The sequence below is a fragment of the Pongo abelii genome, chromosome 14 (assembly GCF_028885655.2).
Source record: "Pongo abelii isolate AG06213 chromosome 14, NHGRI_mPonAbe1-v2.0_pri, whole genome shotgun sequence".
NCBI lineage: Eukaryota > Metazoa > Chordata > Mammalia > Primates > Hominidae > Pongo > Pongo abelii.
The window spans coordinates 53,524,631-53,530,576 of NC_071999.2; positions in this window are offsets into that span (position 1 = coordinate 53,524,631).

Sequence of the window (5,946 nt, forward strand, 5' to 3'; positions counted from 1 at the left end):
TGGTGGCTTCACAAGTTAGGACAGTCACTGCATCAACCAGGACTAATTTGATAATATTCCTCAAGCTCATTATAATATTGGCTCTTCCCCAAACACCTTGATTTTTTGAGAGATTAGTGCTAAGAAACCAGACTTAATCATTCCATTAAGACTTTGAAAATCCAACCCAAAATACTCAGTCATTTTTTGTGACTCTATTTGCAGTAATATTTAATTTTTAAAATATTTAAGGTCATGATAAATTTGTCATTTACCAAGTAAACATTGATAAATATTGATATTACTATTTTTAGGTTTATTGTTATGTAGCATCTGAATCAGTGAATTTACACACTCTTAATCAGGGGAATAAAGTACATAAAAAAATTCAGCAGCAATTGCACCATTTACTGCTCTGATGTTTTTGGAAAAGGAAGTAAGTGACTGAGATACACAAAACAACCCATGCAACTTGAAGCAAATGTATCTAAACTACAGTAAAGTGACAGGAAAAATAAACTAGATGTTGCTCCCTGAAAGGACCATTTTCTCTACTGGACCTGTCAAAACAGTGAACCCAATGACAGTGTTTAGAAAATGTTCACTGAAATGGACTCACAGACCAAAAGTATACACAAACCTGCTGTTGAAAGCTATTCTTTGAGGATGACGATGATAAATCAAAAAACAAGTCTACTGCAAATAGAATTTATGTGGACCAGTGTCTTCTTCACTGAATATCACCTTCATAGAAAATGTGATACACCCTGATTTGAGATGTTTAGTCCCTTATCTGCAAGAAGCACCACTCACCTCAGAGAAGGAAATCTCAAACCACTCGCATGAGAGTTAGCTCCCATAGAGGTAGTGAGAGCTGCCTCTGAACTACAGAAGTACTTACTCATGCAAAGTGTGGCTTCATATTTGAACCAGGGAGATTCAGGTGTGGGTTTCTGTTCTGCCACGGAGTAAACCTCTCTGCCCAAAATTGCAGACTCAAACTTGGTACAATTTCCTCAAACCAACTTAATAATACGCCTAAGCTTGGACAAAGTCTATGGGAACACCAAAAAAATTTTTAATGATTTTTTACCTGAAGGAAGAAGGAACCTAATTATAGTAGTGTCATGCAGAGTAAAGGTGGACAAGGTTAATATAATACAGCAGATGTGGCTTGAAACTGGGCAGTGGAGGCTGCAGAACAAGGGCTCCTGACCATTGCTGCTGTCTAGATTAACTTAGATATTAGGCAATGCCATTTCCCATCTCTGTCTAGAGTGATAGGCCTCTTCAACCACAATGGTCTCTTTGCCTTGAATCCTATCAGATTTCTTTTTCAATGATATCTCTACTCAAGATTGCTGAAACCAAAAGCAACTGGCAGAAAACATTTTATTTCCAGCAATACTTGACTATGTCCTCTGTTGGTCAAAATGGTTCCAAATGCAATCAGTTCTTCATTAAAATCAGGCCGGGTGCGGTGGTTCACACCTGTAATCCCAGCACTTTGGGAGGCCGAGGCGGGTGGATCGAGGTCAGGAGTTCAAGACCAGCCTGGCTAACATGGCAAAACCCTGTCTCTACTAAAATACAAAAATTAGCCGGGTGTGGTGGTGCATGCCTGTAGTCCCAGCTGCTTGGGAGTCTGAGGCAAGAGAATCACTTGAATCCAGGAGGTGGAGATTGTAGTGAGCCTAGACTGTGCCACTGCACTCCAGCCTGGGCAACAGAGCAAGACTCCGTCTCAAAAAAAAAAAAAAAAAATCAGAAAATGTTGAACTTGATTTTCTTTCTTCTTCACTGAACTTAAATGTACCCAATATCTAAATGTTCCTAGAAGTCTGTATTGAAGCCATAAATAATACACTTTTCTCTATGCCCAGATCTCTGTACTACCAACCTCTTTCTAAGAGATACATATAATGTCTAGCACTACTGGTGCTACTGGTGTAAAAATCCTCCTTTATTTGCCATGGCCCCTAATTATCATCATGGCCCCTTACTGTTATTATGTCTAGCTATAAAAAGACTCAATTTAATTAACAAATATATTTATTTATTGTCCAAATGTCCAAAAATAATATAAATCAATGGTCTAATGGAAAAACATGGGAAAATTTCTTTTTTTTTTTTTTTTTTTGTCAACAGCTGTCTGCTGACCTTAGATAAATCACCAGATCACCATGACTCCCAGCTTCCTCATCTGTAATGTAAAGGGACTGGTCTAGGTAACCCCCAAAGTCTCTCCCTGCTCTAAAAATTCCCAATTCTACAGAGGACCAAGAGAAAGTAATTTCTTCCCTAATTATTCTATAAAGTTTCCAATTATCATTCCCATTCTTCTGGTTGCTTTGTATTCAAGCCTGGATTGCTATAATTATTTAAGGGTAATTATCATATCTAAATATAAGTGTTTAAACTATAAGGGACCATGGCCGTAGGAACCTTAGCATTAATTAGGCCATGTGAGACTTCATTAAATTAAAAAATAAAAAAAACCTTTCTGTTTCATCAACTATCAAGTCAGCTGAGCTTGCTCTGGCCTTGATAAGCTTTTAATAAGCTGTGTGACTCACCCGGAAGACACAGCAATAGATTCTGCTAGTGTTTTAGACTGTTTGTTGGTAAAAGCGCCCAAGGGAAGATAGGATATACAGTTGTCCATCAGCGTCTTGGAGAGAGATTGAAAATGAAATTGCTACTTCAAAGGCAGAAAAACAATGTCCTCAAGTTTCTTATGTAGAAATAATGATAAATAAATGCTATTTTATCTCTGGAGAAATTGGCAATAATGTCGCATGAAAAAAATATTTATGCTATCCCAGCTAAGAAAAAGTGATGATAATAAGGGGCCATGGCAAATAAAGAAGGATGTTTACACCAGTTTAAAAAGATCATCTTTCCCTGTTTCCTTTCCTCTTTTGACTGCTGACCTGCTGTATTATAACAGAGATAAGAGACACTTTGAGAAGTTTTACAAATACTGACTCTGCAACTTGGAGTTATCGGTAACTTTGTCCTGTGTCCTTTCTTTAGGCAAAAGAAAATAAAAACAAATGCGCACTGCAGTTTATCTTAGAATTGAGTATTGTGAGGGGAAAAAGGGGCCTAAAAAAGTCACAGATATATTTGACTAGAGGAAGTAGGAATACAGTTTAAAACCAAGACTATGATAGCTCAAACTGTTATGACCACTCAATATTTTCTGCTTTTTAAAATGTAGTTGATACCTGCATTATGATAATGTAGGTAATTGCTAAGTATGAAATGGTAAGATGATTGTACAGATTTCAGGTGATTGTAACCCGAGATGGTTAGCCAATTTGAACAATATTATTTGTGTATATCAGTGTGTCTCATTCACGAATGAGTTTTGTCTCTCAGGAGACATTTGGCAATTCCTGGAGACATTTTTGGTTGTCACAACTTTGGAAGGTCTGCTGGCATTCAGTGAGTAGAGGTCAGAGGTGCTGCTAATAATCTTTCAATGCACAGGAAAGCCCCCGACAACAGTTACCCAGTCCGACATGTCAATAGTGCTGAAGCTGAGAAACCCTGATGAGCATTATAAGGATAAAATTAATAAATATTTGGTGTGGACCGATGATTTCTGTGGTATGCCTTTTTAGGGGAGGAACAGCTCTATTCCTAGAGAGTTGGAAGGTTGACCAGATAGATAAGGCCTCCCATACGCCAAGCCTGGTGTCAGGAAACTCCTTGACTGAGATGGAGCTGCTAGGCCATGATTTAAGGTACCCAATCCAATGTGTGTGACCAGAGGCCACCAAACTGCACCTGAGTCAGGTAATTCTTGGATTATTTCACCTATCTTAGGTAGAGTATAAGAAACTCCTGCAGTCACTAATTCAACCAGAAGGAAGAATTCAGGCTTTTTCTCATATCTGCACACAGAAAACTGTGGCTCTCCTCAAGTTAGCCAAGTTATAGACCAGAAAACAAGTAGTAGTTGCAATGATGAAACAGTCTGCACACAAGCAACTCGATCAGCCAGAGCAGGGAGGAGGAAACATAGGTATGTGTGAGTGTGTTAGCATGAGTGTGAGTGTGCATGTGCGTGTGCCCCAGATGAGGCAAGCTGGTGAGGTCAGTCTTCTGAGGACCACAGATTTAGCCCAGGGACAGCGTGAGGCATCAGCCTTTAATTTTTGTAGGCTTCAGGTAACATTCCATCTATTAGGCTATATTTCACAGGTATGCTTGCAACTGGGAACTTGAGAAATGTATTCTTGAAATTTCATGTGGCTTCTCTGACTTTGCCACATCAAATCAAAATGTCTTTCATCTCAGAGGTATCACAGGTGGATTCTTCAGATTTCAGAGGAGGTACTAGAGAGTGATAATCTCATCAAAGATATTCCTGCCTTTTGTGTCCTAGGGTCTATGACACACAGGCCCTTAGTTATTATGAGGCCTTTAAGTCTTCTGTAGGGAGTGCGTTAGGGGATGATGGAGAGAAACTTTATGTGTTTAATTCAGTTGTACTCGTTATTAAAGCTTATTCAATATATTTACAGTACAATATAAAACTTAAGGTGATGTCTGAATCAAACATCTATTAAACAAATTGCAAAATGTTTGGAACTTTATTCTAATTTTCCCATTAAAGTAATTACCTAAATTCATTTATAAACTTCATACACCACCACTTATAGTTTTTAGTTCTGTAATATACATGTACATATATGAGTACAGTGTGTATTCTTTGCTTTTAGGAAATCCGGTATAAGAAAATCTAAAGTTGGAAAACAGATAACCCTCAAGGTGACTATTTATATGATCAAATAATTGGTTACTTTCCAAAAGTCCCTTTCAATGAAAAAAAAACAGAATAAAAAACTAAATCAAATCCATAAATATAAACTAAATACCTAATCTTACGAGCAAGAAAGAGGAGAATGAATATACAAAGAAGACCAAGATTAATTTGGGGTATTTAAGACTTTATAGGCCGGGCACGGTGGCTCAGCCTGTAATCCTAGCACTTTGGGAGGCCAAGGCGGGCGGATCACCTGAGGTTGGGAGATCGAGACCATCCTGGCTAATACGGCGAAACCCCATCTCTACTAAAAATGCAAAAAATTAGCCAGTTGTGGTGGCACGTGCCTGTAATCCCAACTACTCAGGAGGCCGAGGCAGGAGAATTGCTTGAACCCGGCAGGCAGAGGTTGTGGTGAGCCGAGGTCACGCCATTGCACTCCAGCCTTGGCAACAAGAGTGAAACTCTTAAAAAAAAAAGAAAAGAAAACTTTATATGGTTTAAGTGGCTTCAAAAACATCATTTACATAACATTAACCACATGACTGGTGGGTAGAGTTGTTTCTGTCCATTAGATTCATTCCTCAGGGAGCCACTTATCCCTGTTTGGGCCTGCATGATTTTATGTCTTTTTTTTACATAAACCTATAGGTCTTTGAATGTTTTTCTACTTTCTGGTACAGAACAGGCTTACCTTGTACTTTCCCTCTCCTAGACCTGAACCTATTCAGTTTCTCCAAGATGCCCAGTGCAATGATATTTAGAAACCAAAATCTGGGTGTCAGATGTGTTCATTGCTACTGAGATATTACTGCTTCTCGGCCCCTTTAGTAGAGATAGTTAGAATACATATTTATTTAAATTGTGACTGAATCTTACTGAATCCCCTGTTCCCAATTCAAAACCACAGAGTTTTTCCTTTAATGGAAAGGCGTTCTATATTCTTTAACTCAAATCAGTGATCCCTAGTCAGGAGTGCTTCTTGACTCATATTCAAGTTTGTAATCATTTATTTCTTATTTTGCTCCTAAAGTGACCCAGTAGGGGAAAGCTGATGTGAAGACTGATTAGCTTTTACTGGGATCCCTTTTCCTAAGGAGCTTTCAACAGTTTCCATTCATTTTGCCTGACTCAGAAGGTACAATCTCTTATTTCTTTTAGTACCTTAAAAAACAAACAAACAAAAACAC